Source organism: Aptenodytes patagonicus, chromosome 12 (genome assembly GCF_965638725.1).
Source record: "Aptenodytes patagonicus chromosome 12, bAptPat1.pri.cur, whole genome shotgun sequence".
NCBI classification, from domain to species: domain Eukaryota; kingdom Metazoa; phylum Chordata; class Aves; order Sphenisciformes; family Spheniscidae; genus Aptenodytes; species Aptenodytes patagonicus.
The window spans coordinates 21793188-21814783 of NC_134960.1; the positions used below are offsets into that span (position 1 = coordinate 21793188).

General features: G+C 60.0%; 1 protein-coding gene across 1 annotated transcript in view; it reads right to left on the reverse strand.

Moving 5' to 3' along the window:
• LOC143165933 (protocadherin gamma-A4-like) overlaps window positions 1–21596 on the reverse strand; it is a 215633-nt gene that overhangs the window by 91133 nt on the left and 102904 nt on the right. The window lies entirely within an intron of this gene.

A 21596-nucleotide genomic window follows, 5' to 3' on the forward strand; every position in this document is an offset into this window, starting at 1 on the left:
ACAAGCACTGGCGCTCTGAGCTTCCTAGCCACAGCACAGTGGGGACGTTCCTTCTCGGCACAGCCAGAGCCCAGCTCCGAAATTCAAAACGTCCAGCCACTCCTCCCACACCAAAGGGGCTAGCACTGAAAGCTCTTGCTGGCCAGCACCTGCCCTAGGCAGCCCTTCCACAGCCCCACAAGCACTGGCGCTCTGAGCTTACTAGTCACAGCACAGTGGGGACGTTCCTTCTCAGCACAGCCACAGCCCAGCTCCGAAATTCAAAACGTCCAGCCACTGCTCCCACACCAAAGGGGCTAGCACTGAAAGCTCTTGCTGGCCAGCACCTGCCCTAGGCAGCCCTTCCACAGCCGCACAAGCACTGGCGCTCTGAGCTTCCTAGCCACAGCACAGTGGGGACGTTCCTTCTCGGCACAGCCACAGCCCAGCTCCCAAATTCAAAACGTCCAGCCACTGCTCCCACACCAAAGGGGCTAGCACTGAAAGCTCTTGCTGGCCAGCACCTGCCCTAGGCAGCCCTTCCACAGCCCCACAAGCACTGGCGCTCTGAGCTTCCTAGCCACAGCACAGTGGGGACGTTCCTTCTCAGCACAGCCACAGCCCAGCTCCGAAATTCAAAACGTCCAGCCACTGCTCCCACACCAAAGGGGCTAGCACTGAAAGCTCTTGCTGGCCATCACCTGCCCTAGGCAGCCCTTCCACAGCCCCACAAGCACTGGCGCTCTGAGCTTCCTAGCCACAGCACAGTGGGGACGTTCCTTCTCGGCACAGCCACAGCCCAGCTCCGAAATTCGAAACGTCCAGCCACTGCTCCCACACCAAAGGGGCTAGCACTGAAAGCTCTTGCTGGCCATCACCTGCCCTAGGCAGCCCTTCCACAGCCCCACAAGCACTGGCGCTCTGAGCTTCCTAGCCACAGCACAGTGGGGACGTTCCTTCTCAGCACAGCCACAGCCCAGCTCCCAAATTCAAAACGTCCAGCCACTGCTCCCACACCAAAGGGGCTAGCACTGAAAGCTCTTGCTGGCCATTACCTTCCCTAGGCAGCCCTTCCACAGCCCCACAAGCACTGGCGCTCTGAGCTTCCTAGCCACAGCACAGTGGGGACGTTCCTTCTCGGCACAGCCAGAGTCCAGCTCCGAAATTCAAAACGTCCAGCCACTGCTCCCACACCAAAGGGGCTAGCACTGAAAGCTCTTGCTGGCCAGCACCTGCCCTAGGCAGCCCTTCCACAGCCCCACAAGCACTGGCGCTCTGAGCTTCCTAGCCACAGCACAGTGGGGACGTTCCTTCTCGGCACAGCCAGAGCTCAGCTCCGAAATTCAAAACGTCCAGCCACTGCTCCCACACCAAAGGGGCTAGCACTGAAAGCTCTTGCTGGCCATCACCTGCCCTAGGCAGCCCTTCCACAGCCCCACAAGCACTGGCGCTCTGAGCTTCCTAGCCACAGCACAGTGGGGACGTTCCTTCTCGGCACAGCCAGAGCTCAGCTCCGAAATTCAAAACGTCCAGCCACTGCTCCCACACCAAAGGGGCTAGCACTGAAAGCTCTTGCTGGCCAGCACCTGCCCTAGGCAGCCCTTCCACAGCCCCACAAGCACTGGCGCTCTGAGCTTCCTAGCCACAGCACAGTGGGGACGTTCCTTCTCGGCACAGCCACAGCCCAGCTCCGAAATTCAAAACGTCCAGCCACTGCTCCCACACCAAAGGGGCTAGCACTGAAAGCTCTTGCTGGCCATCACCTGCCCTAGGCAGCCCTTCCACAGCCCCACAAGCACTGGCGCTCTGAGCTTCCTAGCCACAGCACAGTGGGGACGTTCCTTCTCAGCACAGCCACAGCCCAGCTCCGAAATTCAAAACGTCCAGCCACTGCTCCCACACCAAAGGGGCTAGCACTGAAAGCTCTTGCTGGCCATCACCTGCCCTAGGCAGCCCTTCCACAGCCCCACAAGCACTGGCGCTCTGAGCTTCCTAGCCACAGCACAGTGGGGACGTTCCTTCTCAGCACAGCCACAGCCCAGCTCCGAAATTCAAAACGTCCAGCCACTGCTCCCACACCAAAGGGGCTAGCACTGAAAGCTCTTGCTGGCCATCACCTTCCCTAGGCAGCCCTTCCACAGCCCCACAAGCACTGGCGCTCTGAGCTTCCTAGCCACAGCACAGTGGGGACGTTCCTTCTCAGCACAGCCACAGCCCAGCTCCGAAATTCAAAACGTCCAGCCACTGCTCCCACACCAAAGGGGCTAGCACTGAAAGCTCTTGCTGGCCATCACCTGCCCTAGGCAGCCCTTCCACAGCCCCACAAGCACTGGCGCTCTGAGCTTCCTAGCCACAGCACAGTGGGGACGTTCCTTCTCGGCACAGCCAGAGTCCAGCTCCGAAATTCAAAACGTCCAGCCACTGCTCCCACACCAAAGGGGCTAGCACTGAAAGCTCTTGCTGGCCAGCACCTGCCCTAGGCAGCCCTTCCACAGCCCCACAAGCACTGGCGCTCTGAGCTTCCTAGCCACAGCACAGTGGGGACGTTCCTTCTCGGCACAGCCAGAGCTCAGCTCCGAAATTCAAAACGTCCAGCCACTGCTCCCACACCAAAGGGGCTAGCACTGAAAGCTCTTGCTGGCCATCACCTGCCCTAGGCAGCCCTTCCACAGCCCCACAAGCACTGGCGCTCTGAGCTTCCTAGCCACAGCACAGTGGGGACGTTCCTTCTCGGCACAGCCAGAGCTCAGCTCCGAAATTCAAAACGTCCAGCCACTGCTCCCACACCAAAGGGGCTAGCACTGAAAGCTCTTGCTGGCCAGCACCTGCCCTAGGCAGCCCTTCCACAGCCCCACAAGCACTGGCGCTCTGAGCTTCCTAGCCACAGCACAGTGGGGACGTTCCTTCTCGGCACAGCCACAGCCCAGCTCCGAAATTCAAAACGTCCAGCCACTGCTCCCACACCAAAGGGGCTAGCACTGAAAGCTCTTGCTGGCCATCACCTGCCCTAGGCAGCCCTTCCACAGCCCCACAAGCACTGGCGCTCTGAGCTTCCTAGCCACAGCACAGTGGGGACGTTCCTTCTCAGCACAGCCACAGCCCAGCTCCGAAATTCAAAACGTCCAGCCACTGCTCCCACACCAAAGGGGCTAGCACTGAAAGCTCTTGCTGGCCAGCACCTGCCCTAGGCAGCCCTTCCACAGCCCCACAAGCACTGGCGCTCTGAGCTTCCTAGCCACAGCACAGTGGGGACGTTCCTTCTCAGCACAGCCACAGCCCAGCTCCGAAATTCAAAACGTCCAGCCACTGCTCCCACACCAAAGGGGCTAGCACTGAAAGCTCTTGCTGGCCAGCACCTGCCCTAGGCAGCCCTTCCACAGCCCCACAAGCACTGGCGCTCTGAGCTTCCTAGCCACAGCACAGTGGGGACGTTCCTTCTCAGCACAGCCACAGCCCAGCTCCGAAATTCAAAACGTCCAGCCACTGCTCCCACACCAAAGGGGCTAGCACTGAAAGCTCTTGCTGGCCATCACCTGCCCTAGGCAGCCCTTCCACAGCCCCACAAGCACTGGCGCTCTGAGCTTCCTAGCCACAGCACAGTGGGGACGTTCCTTATCGGCATAGCCAGAGCCCAGCTCCGAAATTCGAAATGTCCAGCCACTGCTCCCACACCAAAGGGGCTAGCACTGAAAGCTCTTGCTGGCCATCACCTTCCCTAGGCAGCACTTCCACAGCCCCACAAGCACTGGCGCTCTGAGCTTCCTAGCCACAGCACAGTGGGGACGTTCCTTCTCGGCACAGCCACAGCCCAGCTCCGAAATTCGAAACGTCCAGCCACTGCTCCCACACCAAAGGGGCTAGCACTGAAAGCTCTTGCTGGCCATCACCTGCCCTAGGCAGCCCTTCCACAGCCCCACAAGCACTGGCGCTCTGAGCTTCCTAGCCACAGCACAGTGGGGACGTTCCTTCTCGGCACAGCCAGAGTCCAGCTCCGAAATTCAAAACGTCCAGCCACTGCTCCCACACCAAAGGGGCTAGCACTGAAAGCTGTTGCTGGCCATCACCTTCCCTAGGCAGCCCTTCCACAGCCCCACAAGCACTGGCGCTCTGAGCTTCCTAGCCACAGCACAGTGGGGACGTTCCTTCTCAGCACAGCCACAGCCCAGCTCCGAAATTCAAAACGTCCAGCCACTGCTCCCACACCAAAGGGGCTAGCACTGAAAGCTCTTGCTGGCCATCACCTGCCCTAGGCAGCCCTTCCACAGCCCCACAAGCACTGGCGCTCTGAGCTTCCTAGCCACAGCACAGTGGGGACGTTCCTTCTCGGCACAGCCAGAGCCCAGCTCCGAAATTCAAAACGTCCAGCCACTCCTCCCACACCAAAGGGGCTAGCACTGAAAGCTCTTGCTGGCCAGCACCTGCCCTAGGCAGCCCTTCCACAGCCCCACAAGCACTGGCGCTCTGAGCTTCCTAGTCACAGCACAGTGGGGACGTTCCTTCTCAGCACAGCCACAGCCCAGCTCCGAAATTCAAAACGTCCAGCCACTGCTCCCACACCAAAGGGGCTAGCACTGAAAGCTCTTGCTGGCCATCACCTTCCCTAGGCAGCCCTTCCACAGCCCCACAAGCACTGGCGCTCTGAGCTTCCTAGCCACAGCACAGTGGGGACGTTCCTTCTCGGCACAGCCAGAGCCCAGCTCCGAAATTCGAAACGTCCAGCCACTGCTCCCACACCAAAGGGGCTAGCACTGAAAGCTCTTGCTGGCCATCACCTGCCCTAGGCAGCCCTTCCACAGCCCCACAAGCACTGGCGCTCTGAGCTTCCTAGCCACAGCACAGTGGGGACGTTCCTTCTCGGCACAGCCACAGCCCAGCTCCCAAATTCAAAACGTCCAGCCACTGCTCCCACACCAAAGGGGCTAGCACTGAAAGCTCTTGCTGGCCAGCACCTTCCCTAGGCAGCCCTTCCACAGCCCCACAAGCACTGGCGCTCTGAGCTTCCTAGCCACAGCACAGTGGGGACGTTCCTTCTCGGCACAGCCACAGCCCAGCTCCGAAATTCGAAACGTCCAGCCACTGCTCCCACACCAAAGGGGCTAGCACTGAAAGCTCTTGCTGGCCATCACCTGCCCTAGGCAGCCCTTCCACAGCCCCACAAGCACTGGCGCTCTGAGCTTCCTAGCCACAGCACAGTGGGGACGTTCCTTCTTGGCACAGCCACAGCCCAGCTCCCAAATTCAAAACGTCCAGCCACTGCTCCCACACCAAAGGGGCTAGCACTGAAAGCTCTTGCTGGCCATCACCTGCCCTAGGCAGCCCTTCCACAGCCCCACAAGCACTGGCGCTCTGAGCTTCCTAGCCACAGCACAGTGGGGACGTTCCTTCTCAGCACAGCCACAGCCCAGCTCCGAAATTCAAAACGTCCAGCCACTGCTCCCACACCAAAGGGGCTAGCACTGAAAGCTCTTGCTGGCCATCACCTTCCCTAGGCAGCCCTTCCACAGCCCCACAAGCACTGGCGCTCTGAGCTTCCTAGCCACAGCACAGTGGGGACGTTCCTTCTCGGCACAGCCACAGCCCAGCTCCGAAATTCGAAACGTCCAGCCACTGCTCCCACACCAAAGGGGCTAGCACTGAAAGCTCTTGCTGGCCATCACCTTCCCTAGGCAGCCCTTCCACAGCCCCACAAGCACTGGCGCTCTGAGCTTCCTAGCCACAGCACAGTGGGGACGTTCCTTCTCGGCACAGCCACAGCCCAGCTCCGAAATTCAAAACGTCCAGCCACTCCTCCCACACCAAAGGGGCTAGCACTGAAAGCTCTTGCTGGCCATCACCTGCCCTAGGCAGCCCTTCCACAGCCCCACAAGCACTGGCGCTCTGAGCTTCCTAGCCACAGCACAGTGGGGACGTTCCTTCTCAGCACAGCCAGAGTCCAGCTCCGAAATTAAAAACGTCCAGCCACTCCTCCCACACCAAAGGGGCTAGCACTGAAAGCTCTTGCTGGCCATCACCTGCCCTAGGCAGCCCTTCCACAGCCCCACAAGCACTGGCGCTCTGAGCTTCCTAGCCACAGCACAGTGGGGACGTTCCTTCTCGGCACAGCCAGAGCTCAGCTCCGAAATTCAAAACGTCCAGCCACTGCTCCCACACCAAAGGGGCTAGCACTGAAAGCTCTTGCTGGCCATCACCTGCCCTAGGCAGCCCTTCCACAGCCCCACAAGCACTGGCGCTCTGAGCTTCCTAGCCACAGCACAGTGGGGACGTTCCTTCTCAGCACAGCCAGAGTCCAGCTCCGAAATTCGAAACGTCCAGCCACTGCTCCCACACCAAAGGGGCTAGCACTGAAAGCTCTTGCTGGCCATCACCTTCCCTAGGCAGCCCTTCCACAGCCCCACAAGCACTGGCGCTCTGAGCTTCCTAGCCACAGCACAGTGGGGACGTTCCTTCTCAGCACAGCCACAGCCCAGCTCCGAAATTCGAAACGTCCAGCCACTGCTCCCACACCAAAGGGGCTAGCACTGAAAGCTCTTGCTGGCCATCACCTTCCCTAGGCAGCACTTCCACAGCCCCACAAGCACTGGCGCTCTGAGCTTCCTAGCCACAGCACAGTGGGGACGTTCCTTCTCGGCACAGCCACAGCCCAGCTCCGAAATTCGAAACGTCCAGCCACTGCTCCCACACCAAAGGGGCTAGCACTGAAAGCTCTTGCTGGCCAGCACCTGCCCTAGGCAGCCCTTCCACAGCCCCACAAGCACTGGCGCTCTGAGCTTCCTAGCCACAGCACAGTGGGGACGTTTCTTCTCAGCACAGCCACAGCCCAGCTCCGAAATTCGAAACGTCCAGCCACTGCTCCCACACCAAAGGGGCTAGCACTGAAAGCTCTTGCTGGCCATCACCTGCCCTAGGCAGCCCTTCCACAGCCCCACAAGCACTGGCGCTCTGAGCTTCCTAGCCACAGCACAGTGGGGACGTTCCTTCTCAGCACAGCCAGAGTCCAGCTCCGAAATTCGAAACGTCCAGCCACTGCTCCCACACCAAAGGGGCTAGCACTGAAAGCTCTTGCTGGCCATCACCTTCCCTAGGCAGCCCTTCCACAGCCCCACAAGCACTGGCGCTCTGAGCTTCCTAGCCACAGCACAGTGGGGACGTTCCTTCTCAGCACAGCCACAGCCCAGCTCCCAAATTCAAAACGTCCAGCCACTGCTCCCACACCAAAGGGGCTAGCACTGAAAGCTCTTGCTGGCCAGCACCTTCCCTAGGCAGCCCTTCCACAGCCCCACAAGCACTGGTGCTCTGAGCTTCCTAGCCACAGCACAGTGGGGACGTTCCTTCTCGGCACAGCCACAGCCCAGCTCCGAAATTCGAAACGTCCAGCCACTGCTCCCACACCAAAGGGGCTAGCACTGAAAGCTCTTGCTGGCCATCACCTGCCCTAGGCAGCCCTTCCACAGCCCCACAAGCACTGGCGCTCTGAGCTTCCTAGCCACAGCACAGTGGGGACGTTCCTTCTCAGCACAGCCACAGCCCAGCTCCGAAATTCAAAACGTCCAGCCACTGCTCCCACACCAAAGGGGCTAGCACTGAAAGCTCTTGCTGGCCATCACCTGCCCTAGGCAGCCCTTCCACAGCCCCACAAGCACTGGCGCTCTGAGCTTCCTAGCCACAGCACAGTGGGGACGTTCCTTCTCGGCACAGCCAGAGTCCAGCTCCGAAATTCAAAACGTCCAGCCACTGCTCCCACACCAAAGGGGCTAGCACTGAAAGCTGTTGCTGGCCATCACCTTCCCTAGGCAGCCCTTCCACAGCCCCACAAGCACTGGCGCTCTGAGCTTCCTAGCCACAGCACAGTGGGGACGTTCCTTCTCAGCACAGCCACAGCCCAGCTCCGAAATTCAAAACGTCCAGCCACTGCTCCCACACCAAAGGGGCTAGCACTGAAAGCTCTTGCTGGCCATCACCTTCCCTAGGCAGCCCTTCCACAGCCCCACAAGCACTGGCGCTCTGAGCTTCCTAGCCACAGCACAGTGGGGACGTTCCTTCTCGGCACAGCCAGAGCCCAGCTCCGAAATTCGAAACGTCCAGCCACTGCTCCCACACCAAAGGGGCTAGCACTGAAAGCTCTTGCTGGCCAGCACCTGCCCTAGGCAGCCCTTCCACAGCCGCACAAGCACTGGCGCTCTGAGCTTCCTAGCCACAGCACAGTGGGGACGTTCCTTCTCGGCACAGCCACAGCCCAGCTCCCAAATTCAAAACGTCCAGCCACTGCTCCCACACCAAAGGGGCTAGCACTGAAAGCTCTTGCTGGCCAGCACCTTCCCTAGGCAGCCCTTCCACAGCCCCACAAGCACTGGCGCTCTGAGCTTCCTAGCCACAGCACAGTGGGGACGTTCCTTCTCGGCACAGCCACAGCCCAGCTCCGAAATTCAAAACGTCCAGCCACTGCTCCCACACCAAAGGGGCTAGCACTGAAAGCTCTTGCTGGCCATCACCTGCCCTAGGCAGCCCTTCCACAGCCCCACAAGCACTGGCGCTCTGAGCTTCCTAGCCACAGCACAGTGGGGACGTTCCTTCTTGGCACAGCCACAGCCCAGCTCCCAAATTCAAAACGTCCAGCCACTGCTCCCACACCAAAGGGGCTAGCACTGAAAGCTCTTGCTGGCCATCACCTTCCCTAGGCAGCCCTTCCACAGCCCCACAAGCACTGGCGCTCTGAGCTTCCTAGCCACAGCACAGTGGGGACGTTCCTTCTCAGCACAGCCACAGCCCAGCTCCGAAATTCAAAACGTCCAGCCACTGCTCCCACACCAAAGGGGCTAGCACTGAAAGCTCTTGCTGGCCATCACCTTCCCTAGGCAGCCCTTCCACAGCCCCACAAGCACTGGCGCTCTGAGCTTCCTAGCCACAGCACAGTGGGGACGTTCCTTCTCGGCACAGCCACAGCCCAGCTCCGAAATTCAAAACGTCCAGCCACTGCTCCCACACCAAAGGGGCTAGCACTGAAAGCTCTTGCTGGCCATCACCTTCCCTAGGCAGCCCTTCCACAGCCCCACAAGCACTGGCGCTCTGAGCTTCCTAGCCACAGCACAGTGGGGACGTTCCTTCTCAGCACAGCCACAGCCCAGCTCCGAAATTCAAAACGTCCAGCCACTGCTCCCACACCAAAGGGGCTAGCACTGAAAGCTCTTGCTGGCCATCACCTGCCCTAGGCAGCCCTTCCACAGCCCCACAAGCACTGGCGCTCTGAGCTTCCTAGCCACAGCACAGTGGGGACGTTCCTTCTCAGCACAGCCACAGCCCAGCTCCGAAATTCAAAACGTCCAGCCACTGCTCCCACACCAAAGGGGCTAGCACTGAAAGCTCTTGCTGGCCATCACCTGCCCTAGGCAGCCCTTCCACAGCCCCACAAGCACTGGCGCTCTGAGCTTCCTAGCCACAGCACAGTGGGGACGTTCCTTATCGGCATAGCCAGAGCCCAGCTCCGAAATTCAAAACCTCCAGCCACTGCTCCCACACCAAAGGGGCTAGCACTGAAAGCTCTTGCTGGCCATCACCTGCCCTAGGCAGCCCTTCCACAGCCCCACAAGCACTGGCGCTCTGAGCTTCCTAGCCACAGCACAGTGGGGACGTTCCTTCTCGGCACAGCCACAGCCCAGCTCCGAAATTCGAAACGTCCAGCCACTGCTCCCACACCAAAGGGGCTAGCACTGAAAGCTCTTGCTGGCCATCACCTGCCCTAGGCAGCCCTTCCACAGCCCCACAAGCACTGGCGCTCTGAGCTTCCTAGCCACAGCACAGTGGGGACGTTCCTTCTCAGCACAGCCACAGCCCAGCTCCCAAATTCAAAACGTCCAGCCACTGCTCCCACACCAAAGGGGCTAGCACTGAAAGCTCTTGCTGGCCATTACCTTCCCTAGGCAGCCCTTCCACAGCCCCACAAGCACTGGCGCTCTGAGCTTCCTAGCCACAGCACAGTGGGGACGTTCCTTCTCGGCACAGCCACAGCCCAGCTCCGAAATTCGAAACGTCCAGCCACTGCTCCCACACCAAAGGGGCTAGCACTGAAAGCTCTTGCTGGCCATCACCTGCCCTAGGCAGCCCTTCCACAGCCCCACAAGCACTGGCGCTCTGAGCTTCCTAGCCACAGCACAGTGGGGACGTTCCTTCTCGGCACAGCCAGAGTCCAGCTCCGAAATTCAAAACGTCCAGCCACTGCTCCCACACCAAAGGGGCTAGCACTGAAAGCTCTTGCTGGCCAGCACCTGCCCTAGGCAGCCCTTCCACTGCCCCACAAGCACTGGCGCTCTGAGCTTCCTAGCCACAGCACAGTGGGGACGTTCCTTCTCGGCACAGCCAGAGCTCAGCTCCGAAATTCAAAACGTCCAGCCACTGCTCCCACACCAAAGGGGCTAGCACTGAAAGCTCTTGCTGGCCATCACCTGCCCTAGGCAGCCCTTCCACAGCCCCACAAGCACTGGCGCTCTGAGCTTCCTAGCCACAGCACAGTGGGGACGTTCCTTCTCGGCACAGCCAGAGCTCAGCTCCGAAATTCAAAACGTCCAGCCACTGCTCCCACACCAAAGGGGCTAGCACTGAAAGCTCTTGCTGGCCATCACCTGCCCTAGGCAGCCCTTCCACAGCCCCACAAGCACTGGCGCTCTGAGCTTCCTAGCCACAGCACAGTGGGGACGTTCCTTCTCGGCACAGCCACAGCCCAGCTCCGAAATTCGAAACGTCCAGCCACTGCTCCCACACCAAAGGGGCTAGCACTGAAAGCTCTTGCTGGCCAGCACCTGCCCTAGGCAGCCCTTCCACAGCCCCACAAGCACTGGCGCTCTGAGCTTCCTAGCCACAGCACAGTGGGGACGTTCCTTCTCGGCACAGCCAGAGCCCAGCTCCGAAATTCAAAACGTCCAGCCACTGCTCCCACACCAAAGGGGCTAGCACTGAAAGCTCTTGCTGGCCATCACCTGCCCTAGGCAGCCCTTCCACAGCCCCACAAGCACTGGCGCTCTGAGCTTCCTAGCCACAGCACAGTGGGGACGTTCCTTCTCAGCACAGCCACAGCCCAGCTCCGAAATTCAAAACGTCCAGCCACTGCTCCCACACCAAAGGGGCTAGCACTGAAAGCTCTTGCTGGCCATCACCTTCCCTAGGCAGCCCTTCCACAGCCCCACAAGCACTGGCGCTCTGAGCTTCCTAGCCACAGCACAGTGGGGACGTTCCTTCTCGGCACAGCCACAGCCCAGCTCCGAAATTCGAAACGTCCAGCCACTGCTCCCACACCAAAGGGGCTAGCACTGAAAGCTCTTGCTGGCCATCACCTTCCCTAGGCAGCCCTTCCACAGCCCCACAAGCACTGGCGCTCTGAGCTTCCTAGCCACAGCACAGTGGGGACGTTCCTTCTCGGCACAGCCACAGCCCAGCTCCGAAATTCAAAACGTCCAGCCACTCCTCCCACACCAAAGGGGCTAGCACTGAAAGCTCTTGCTGGCCATCACCTGCCCTAGGCAGCCCTTCCACAGCCCCACAAGCACTGGCGCTCTGAGCTTCCTAGCCACAGCACAGTGGGGACGTTCCTTCTCAGCACAGCCACAGCCCAGCTCCGAAATTCAAAACGTCCAGCCACTGCTCCCACACCAAAGGGGCTAGCACTGAAAGCTCTTGCTGGCCATCACCTGCCCTAGGCAGCCCTTCCACAGCCCCACAAGCACTGGCGCTCTGAGCTTCCTAGCCACAGCACAGTGGGGACGTTCCTTCTCGGCACAGCCAGAGCTCAGCTCCGAAATTCAAAACGTCCAGCCACTGCTCCCACACCAAAGGGGCTAGCACTGAAAGCTCTTGCTGGCCATCACCTGCCCTAGGCAGCCCTTCCACAGCCCCACAAGCACTGGCGCTCTGAGCTTCCTAGCCACAGCACAGTGGGGACGTTCCTTCTCAGCACAGCCAGAGTCCAGCTCCGAAATTCGAAACGTCCAGCCACTGCTCCCACACCAAAGGGGCTAGCACTGAAAGCTCTTGCTGGCCATCACCTTCCCTAGGCAGCCCTTCCACAGCCCCACAAGCACTGGCGCTCTGAGCTTCCTAGCCACAGCACAGTGGGGACGTTCCTTCTCAGCACAGCCACAGCCCAGCTCCGAAATTCAAAACGTCCAGCCACTGCTCCCACACCAAAGGGGCTAGCACTGAAAGCTCTTGCTGGCCATCACCTTCCCTAGGCAGCCCTTCCACAGCCCCACAAGCACTGGCGCTCTGAGCTTCCTAGCCACAGCACAGTGGGGACGTTCCTTCTCGGCACAGCCACAGCCCAGCTCCGAAATTCGAAACGTCCAGCCACTGCTCCCACACCAAAGGGGCTAGCACTGAAAGCTCTTGCTGGCCATCACCTGCCCTAGGCAGCCCTTCCACAGCCCCACAAGCACTGGCGCTCTGAGCTTCCTAGCCACAGCACAGTGGGGACGTTCCTTCTCAGCACAGCCAGAGCCCAGCTCCGAAATTCAAAACGTCCAGCCACTGCTCCCACACCAAAGGGGCTAGCACTGAAAGCTCTTGCTGGCCATCACCTGCCCTAGGCAGCCCTTCCACAGCCCCACAAGCACTGGCGCTCTGAGCTTCCTAGCCACAGCACAGTGGGGACGTTCCTTCTCGGCACAGCCAGAGTCCAGCTCCGAAATTCAAAACGTCCAGCCACTGCTCCCACACCAAAGGGGCTAGCACTGAAAGCTGTTGCTGGCCATCACCTTCCCTAGGCAGCCCTTCCACAGCCCCACAAGCACTGGCGCTCTGAGCTTCCTAGCCACAGCACAGTGGGGACGTTCCTTCTCAGCACAGCCAGAGCCCAGCTCCGAAATTCAAAACGTCCAGCCACTGCTCCCACACCAAAGGGGCTAGCACTGAAAGCTCTTGCTGGCCATCACCTTCCCTAGGCAGCCCTTCCACAGCCCCACAAGCACTGGCGCTCTGAGCTTCCTAGCCACAGCACAGTGGGGACGTTCCTTCTCGGCACAGCCACAGCCCAGCTCCGAAATTCGAAACGTCCAGCCACTGCTCCCACACCAAAGGGGCTAGCACTGAAAGCTCTTGCTGGCCAGCACCTTCCCTAGGCAGCCCTTCCACAGCCGCACAAGCACTGGCGCTCTGAGCTTCCTAGCCACAGCACAGTGGGGACGTTCCTTCTCGGCACAGCCACAGCCCAGCTCCCAAATTCAAAACGTCCAGCCACTGCTCCCACACCAAAGGGGCTAGCACTGAAAGCTCTTGCTGGCCATCACCTGCCCTAGGCAGCCCTTCCACAGCCCCACAAGCACTGGCGCTCTGAGCTTCCTAGCCACAGCACAGTGGGGACGTTCCTTCTCAGCACAGCCACAGCCCAGCTCCGAAATTCAAAACGTCCAGCCACTGCTCCCACACCAAAGGGGCTAGCACTGAAAGCTCTTGCTGGCCATCACCTTCCCTAGGCAGCCCTTCCACAGCCCCACAAGCACTGGCGCTCTGAGCTTCCTAGCCACAGCACAGTGGGGACGTTCCTTCTCGGCACAGCCACAGCCCAGCTCCGAAATTCGAAACGTCCAGCCACTGCTCCCACACCAAAGGGGCTAGCACTGAAAGCTCTTGCTGGCCATCACCTTCCCTAGGCAGCCCTTCCACAGCCCCACAAGCACTGGCGCTCTGAGCTTCCTAGCCACAGCACAGTGGGGACGTTCCTTCTCGGCACAGCCACAGCCCAGCTCCGAAATTCAAAACGTCCAGCCACTCCTCCCACACCAAAGGGGCTAGCACTGAAAGCTCTTGCTGGCCATCACCTGCCCTAGGCAGCCCTTCCACAGCCCCACAAGCACTGGCGCTCTGAGCTTCCTAGCCACAGCACAGTGGGGACGTTCCTTCTCAGCACAGCCACAGCCCAGCTCCGAAATTCAAAACGTCCAGCCACTGCTCCCACACCAAAGGGGCTAGCACTGAAAGCTCTTGCTGGCCATCACCTGCCCTAGGCAGCCCTTCCACAGCCCCACAAGCACTGGCGCTCTGAGCTTCCTAGCCACAGCACAGTGGGGACGTTCCTTCTCGGCACAGCCAGAGCTCAGCTCCGAAATTCAAAACGTCCAGCCACTGCTCCCACACCAAAGGGGCTAGCACTGAAAGCTCTTGCTGGCCATCACCTGCCCTAGGCAGCCCTTCCACAGCCCCACAAGCACTGGCGCTCTGAGCTTCCTAGCCACAGCACAGTGGGGACGTTCCTTCTCAGCACAGCCAGAGTCCAGCTCCGAAATTCGAAACGTCCAGCCACTGCTCCCACACCAAAGGGGCTAGCACTGAAAGCTCTTGCTGGCCATCACCTTCCCTAGGCAGCCCTTCCACAGCCCCACAAGCACTGGCGCTCTGAGCTTCCTAGCCACAGCACAGTGGGGACGTTCCTTCTCAGCACAGCCACAGCCCAGCTCCGAAATTCAAAACGTCCAGCCACTGCTCCCACACCAAAGGGGCTAGCACTGAAAGCTCTTGCTGGCCATCACCTTCCCTAGGCAGCCCTTCCACAGCCCCACAAGCACTGGCGCTCTGAGCTTCCTAGCCACAGCACAGTGGGGACGTTCCTTCTCGGCACAGCCACAGCCCAGCTCCGAAATTCGAAACGTCCAGCCACTGCTCCCACACCAAAGGGGCTAGCACTGAAAGCTCTTGCTGGCCATCACCTGCCCTAGGCAGCCCTTCCACAGCCCCACAAGCACTGGCGCTCTGAGCTTCCTAGCCACAGCACAGTGGGGACGTTCCTTCTCAGCACAGCCAGAGCCCAGCTCCGAAATTCAAAACGTCCAGCCACTGCTCCCACACCAAAGGGGCTAGCACTGAAAGCTCTTGCTGGCCATCACCTGCCCTAGGCAGCCCTTCCACAGCCCCACAAGCACTGGCGCTCTGAGCTTCCTAGCCACAGCACAGTGGGGACGTTCCTTCTCGGCACAGCCAGAGTCCAGCTCCGAAATTCAAAACGTCCAGCCACTGCTCCCACACCAAAGGGGCTAGCACTGAAAGCTGTTGCTGGCCATCACCTTCCCTAGGCAGCCCTTCCACAGCCCCACAAGCACTGGCGCTCTGAGCTTCCTAGCCACAGCACAGTGGGGACGTTCCTTCTCAGCACAGCCACAGCCCAGCTCCGAAATTCAAAACGTCCAGCCACTGCTCCCACACCAAAGGGGCTAGCACTGAAAGCTCTTGCTGGCCATCACCTTCCCTAGGCAGCCCTTCCACAGCCCCACAAGCACTGGCGCTCTGAGCTTCCTAGCCACAGCACAGTGGGGACGTTCCTTCTCGGCACAGCCACAGCCCAGCTCCGAAATTCGAAACGTCCAGCCACTGCTCCCACACCAAAGGGGCTAGCACTGAAAGCTCTTGCTGGCCAGCACCTTCCCTAGGCAGCCCTTCCACAGCCGCACAAGCACTGGCGCTCTGAGCTTCCTAGCCACAGCACAGTGGGGACGTTCCTTCTCGGCACAGCCACAGCCCAGCTCCCAAATTCAAAACGTCCAGCCACTGCTCCCACACCAAAGGGGCTAGCACTGAAAGCTCTTGCTGGCCAGCACCTTCCCTAGGCAGCCCTTCCACAGCCCCACAAGCACTGGCGCTCTGAGCTTCCTAGCCACAGCACAGTGGGGACGTTCCTTCTCAGCACAGCCACAGCCCAGCTCCGAAATTCAAAACGTCCAGCCACTGCTCCCACACCAAAGGGGCTAGCACTGAAAGCTCTTGCTGGCTATCACCTGCCCTAGGCAGCCCTTCCACAGCCCCACAAGCACTGGCGCTCTGAGCTTCCTAGCCACAGCACAGTGGGGACGTTCCTTATCGGCATAGCCAGAGCCCAGCTCCGAAATTCGAAATGTCCAGCCACTGCTCCCACACCAAAGGGGCTAGCACTGAAAGCTCTTGCTGGCCATCACCTTCCCTAGGCAGCACTTCCACAGCCCCACAAGCACTGGCGCTCTGAGCTTCCTAGCCACAGCACAGTGGGGACGTTCCTTCTCAGCACAGCCACAGCCCAGCTCCGAAATTCAAAACGTCCAGCCACTGCTCCCACACCAAAGGGGCTAGCACTGAAAGCTCTTGCTGGCCAGCACCTTCCCTAGGCAGCCCTTCCACAGCCCCACAAGCACTGGCGCTCTGAGCTTCCTAGCCACAGCACAGTGGGGACGTTCCTTCTCGGCACAGCCACAGCCCAGCTCCGAAATTCGAAACGTCCAGCCACTGCTCCCACACCAAAGGGGCTAGCACTGAAAGCTCTTGCTGGCCATCACCTTCCCTAGGCAGCACTTCCACAGCCCCACAAGCACTGGCGCTCTGAGCTTCCTAGCCACAGCACAGTGGGGACGTTCCTTCTCGGCACAGCCACAGCCCAGCTCCGAAATTCGAAACGTCCAGCCACTGCTCCCACACCAAAGGGGCTAGCACTGAAAGCTCTTGCTGGCCATCACCTGCCCTAGGCAGCCCTTCCACAGCCCCACAAGCACTGGCGCTCTGAGCTTCCTAGCCACAGCACAGTGGGGACGTTCCTTCTCGGCACAGCCAGAGCCCAGCTCCGAAATTCAAAACGTCCAGCCACTGCTCCCACACCAAAGGGGCTAGCACTGAAAGCTCTTGCTGGCCATCACCTGCCCTAGGCAGCCCTTCCACAGCCCCACAAGCACTGGCGCTCTGAGCTTCCTAGCCACAGCACAGTGGGGACGTTCCTTCTCGGCACAGCCAGAGTCCAGCTCCGAAATTCAAAACGTCCAGCCACTGCTCCCACACCAAAGGGGCTAGCACTGAAAGCTGTTGCTGGCCATCACCTTCCCTAGGCAGCCCTTCCACAGCCCCACAAGCACTGGCGCTCTGAGCTTCCTAGCCACAGCACAGTGGGGACGTTCCTTCTCAGCACAGCCACAGCCCAGCTCCGAAATTCAAAACGTCCAGCCACTGCTCCCACACCAAAGGGGCTAGCACTGAAAGCTCTTGCTGGCCATCACCTGCCCTAGGCAGCCCTTCCACAGCCCCACAAGCACTGGCGCTCTGAGCTTCCTAGCCACAGCACAGTGGGGACGTTCCTTCTCGGCACAGCCACAGCCCAGCTCCGAAATTCAAAACGTCCAGCCACTGCTCCCACACCAAAGGGGCTAGCACTGAAAGCTCTTGCTGGCCATCACCTTCCCTAGGCAGCCCTTCCACAGCCCCACAAGCACTGGCGCTCTGAGCTTCCTAGCCACAGCACAGTGGGGACGTTCCTTCTCGGCACAGCCACAGCCCAGCTCCGAAATTCAAAACGTCCAGCCACTGCTCCCACACCAAAGGGGCTAGCACTGAAAGCTCTTGCTGGCCATCACCTTCCCTAGGCAGCCCTTCCACAGCCCCACAAGCACTGGCGCTCTGAGCTTCCTAGTCACAGCACAGTGGGGACGTTCCTTCTCAGCACAGCCACAGCCCAGCTCCGAAATTCAAAACGTCCAGCCACTGCTCCCACACCAAAGGGGCTAGCACTGAAAGCTCTTGCTGGCCATCACCTGCCCTAGGCAGCCCTTCCACAGCCCCACAAGCACTGGCGCTCTGAGCTTCCTAGCCACAGCACAGTGGGGACGTTCCTTCTCAGCACAGCCACAGCCCAGCTCAGAAATTCAAAACGTCCAGCCACTGCTCCCACACCAAAGGGGCTAGCACTGAAAGCTCTTGCTGGCCATCACCTTCCCTAGGCAGCCCTTCCACAGCCCCACAAGCACTGGCGCTCTGAGCTTCCTAGCCACAGCACAGTGGGGACGTTCCTTATCGGCATAGCCAGAGCCCAGCTCCGAAATTCAAAACGTCCAGCCACTGCTCCCACACCAAAGGGGCTAGCACTGAAAGCTCTTGCTGGCCATCACCTGCCCTAGGCAGCCCTTCCACAGCCCCACAAGCACTGGCGCTCTGAGCTTCCTAGCCACAGCACAGTGGGGACGTTCCTTCTCGGCACAGCCAGAGCTCAGCTCCGAAATTCAAAACGTCCAGCCACTGCTCCCACACCAAAGGGGCTAGCACTGAAAGCTCTTGCTGGCCATCACCTGCCCTAGGCAGCCCTTCCACAGCCCCACAAGCACTGGCGCTCTGAGCTTCCTAGCCACAGCACAGTGGGGACGTTCCTTCTCGGCACAGCCAGAGCTCAGCTCCGAAATTCAAAACGTCCAGCCACTGCTCCCACACCAAAGGGGCTAGCACTGAAAGCTCTTGCTGGCCAGCACCTGCCCTAGGCAGCCCTTCCACAGCCCCACAAGCACTGGCGCTCTGAGCTTCCTAGCCACAGCACAGTGGGGACGTTCCTTCTCGGCACAGCCACAGCCCAGCTCCGAAATTCAAAACGTCCAGCCACTGCTCCCACACCAAAGGGGCTAGCACTGAAAGCTCTTGCTGGCCATCACCTGCCCTAGGCAGCCCTTCCACAGCCCCACAAGCACTGGCGCTCTGAGCTTCCTAGCCACAGCACAGTGGGGACGTTCCTTCTCGGCACAGCCACAGCCCAGCTCCGAAATTCAAAACGTCCAGCCACTGCTCCCACACCAAAGGGGCTAGCACTGAAAGCTCTTGCTGGCCAGCACCTTCCCTAGGCAGCCCTTCCACAGCCCCACAAGCACTGGCGCTCTGAGCTTCCTAGCCACAGCACAGTGGGGACGTTCCTTCTCGGCACAGCCACAGCCCAGCTCCGAAATTCGAAACGTCCAGCCACTGCTCCCACACCAAAGGGGCTAGCACTGAAAGCTCTTGCTGGCCATCACCTTCCCTAGGCAGCACTTCCACAGCCCCACAAGCACTGGCGCTCTGAGCTTCCTAGCCACAGCACAGTGGGGACGTTCCTTCTCGGCACAGCCACAGCCCAGCTCCGAAATTCGAAACGTCCAGCCACTGCTCCCACACCAAAGGGGCTAGCACTGAAAGCTCTTGCTGGCCATCACCTGCCCTAGGCAGCCCTTCCACAGCCCCACAAGCACTGGCGCTCTGAGCTTCCTAGCCACAGCACAGTGGGGACGTTCCTTCTCGGCACAGCCAGAGCCCAGCTCCGAAATTCAAAACGTCCAGCCACTGCTCCCACACCAAAGGGGCTAGCACTGAAAGCTCTTGCTGGCCATCACCTGCCCTAGGCAGCCCTTCCACAGCCCCACAAGCACTGGCGCTCTGAGCTTCCTAGCCACAGCACAGTGGGGACGTTCCTTCTCGGCACAGCCAGAGTCCAGCTCCGAAATTCAAAACGTCCAGCCACTGCTCCCACACCAAAGGGGCTAGCACTGAAAGCTGTTGCTGGCCATCACCTTCCCTAGGCAGCCCTTCCACAGCCCCACAAGCACTGGCGCTCTGAGCTTCCTAGCCACAGCACAGTGGGGACGTTCCTTCTCAGCACAGCCACAGCCCAGCTCCGAAATTCAAAACGTCCAGCCACTGCTCCCACACCAAAGGGGCTAGCACTGAAAGCTCTTGCTGGCCATCACCTGCCCTAGGCAGCCCTTCCACAGCCCCACAAGCACTGGCGCTCTGAGCTTCCTAGCCACAGCACAGTGGGGACGTTCCTTCTCAGCACAGCCACAGCCCAGCTCCGAAATTCAAAACGTCCAGCCACTGCTCCCACACCAAAGGGGCTAGCACTGAAAGCTCTTGCTGGCCATCACCTTCCCTAGGCAGCCCTTCCACAGCCCCACAAGCACTGGCGCTCTGAGCTTCCTAGCCACAGCACAGTGGGGACGTTCCTTCTCGGCACAGCCAGAGCCCAGCTCCGAAATTCAAAACGTCCAGCCACTGCTCCCACACCAAAGGGGCTAGCACTGAAAGCTCTTGCTGGCCATCACCTTCCCTAGGCAGCCCTTCCACAGCCCCACAAGCACTGGCGCTCTGAGCTTCCTAGTCACAGCACAGTGGGGACGTTCCTTCTCAGCACAGCCACAGCCCAGCTCCGAAATTCAAAACGTCCAGCCACTGCTCCCACACCAAAGGGGCTAGCACTGAAAGCTCTTGCTGGCCATCACCTGCCCTAGGCAGCCCTTCCACAGCCCCACAAGCACTGGCGCTCTGAGCTTCCTAGCCACAGCACAGTGGGGACGTTCCTTCTCAGCACAGCCACAGCCCAGCTCCGAAATTCAAAACGTCCAGCCACTGCTCCCACACCAAAGGGGCTAGCACTGAAAGCTCTTGCTGGCCATCACCTTCCCTAGGCAGCCCTTCCACAGCCCCACAAGCACTGGCGCTCTGAGCTTCCTAGCCACAGCACAGTGGGGACGTTCCTTATCGGCATAGCCAGAGCCCAGCTCCGAAATTCAAAACGTCCAGCCACTGCTCCCACACCAAAGGGGCTAGCACTGAAAGCTCTTGCTGGCCATCACCTGCCCTAGGCAGCCCTTCCACAGCCCCACAAGCACTGGCGCTCTGAGCTTCCTAGCCACAGCACAGTGGGGACGTTCCTTCTCGGCACAGCCAGAGCTCAGCTCCGAAATTCAAAACGTCCAGCCACTGCTCCCACACCAAAGGGGCTAGCACTGAAAGCTCTTGCTGGCCAGCACCTGCCCTAGGCAGCCCTTCCACAGCCCCACAAGCACTGGCGCTCTGAGCTTCCTAGCCACAGCACAGTGGGGACGTTCCTTCTCGGCACAGCCACAGCCCAGCTCCGAAATTCAAAACGTCCAGCCACTGCTCCCACACCAAAGGGGCTAGCACTGAAAGCTCTTGCTGGCCATCACCTGCCCTAGGCAGCCCTTCCACAGCCCCACAAGCACTGGCGCTCTGAGCTTCCTAGCCACAGCACAGTGGGGACGTTCCTTCTCGGCACAGCCACAGCCCAGCTCCGAAATTCGAAACGTCCAGCCACTGCTCCCACACCAAAGGGGCTAGCACTGAAAGCTCTTGCTGGCCATCACCTGCCCTAGGCAGCCCTTCCACAGCCCCACAAGCACTGGCGCTCTGAGCTTCCTAGCCACAGCACAGTGGGGACGTTCCTTCTCAGCACAGCCACAGCCCAGCTCCCAAATTCAAAACGTCCAGCCACTGCTCCCACACCAAAGGGGCTAGCACTGAAAGCTCTTGCTGGCCATTACCTGCCCTAGGCAGCCCTTCCACAGCCCCACAAGCACTGGCGCTCTGAGCTTCCTAGCCACAGCACAGTGGGGACGTTCCTTCTCGGCACAGCCACAGCCCAGCTCCGAAATTCGAAACGTCCAGCCACTGCTCCCACACCAAAGGGGCTAGCACTGAAAGCTCTTGCTGGCCATCACCTGCCCTAGGCAGCCCTTCCACAGCCCCACAAGCACTGGCGCTCTGAGCTTCCTAGCCACAGCACAGTGGGGACGTTCCTTCTCGGCACAGCCAGAGTCCAGCTCCGAAATTCAAAACGTCCAGCCACTGCTCCCACACCAAAGGGGCTAGCACTGAAAGCTCTTGCTGGCCAGCACCTGCCCTAGGCAGCCCTTCCACAGCCCCACAAGCACTGGCGCTCTGAGCTTCCTAGCCACAGCACAGTGGGGACGTTCCTTCTCGGCACAGCCAGAGCTCAGCTCCGAAATTCAAAACGTCCAGCCACTGCTCCCACACCAAAGGGGCTAGCACTGAAAGCTCTTGCTGGCCATCACCTGCCCTAGGCAGCCCTTCCACAGCCCCAC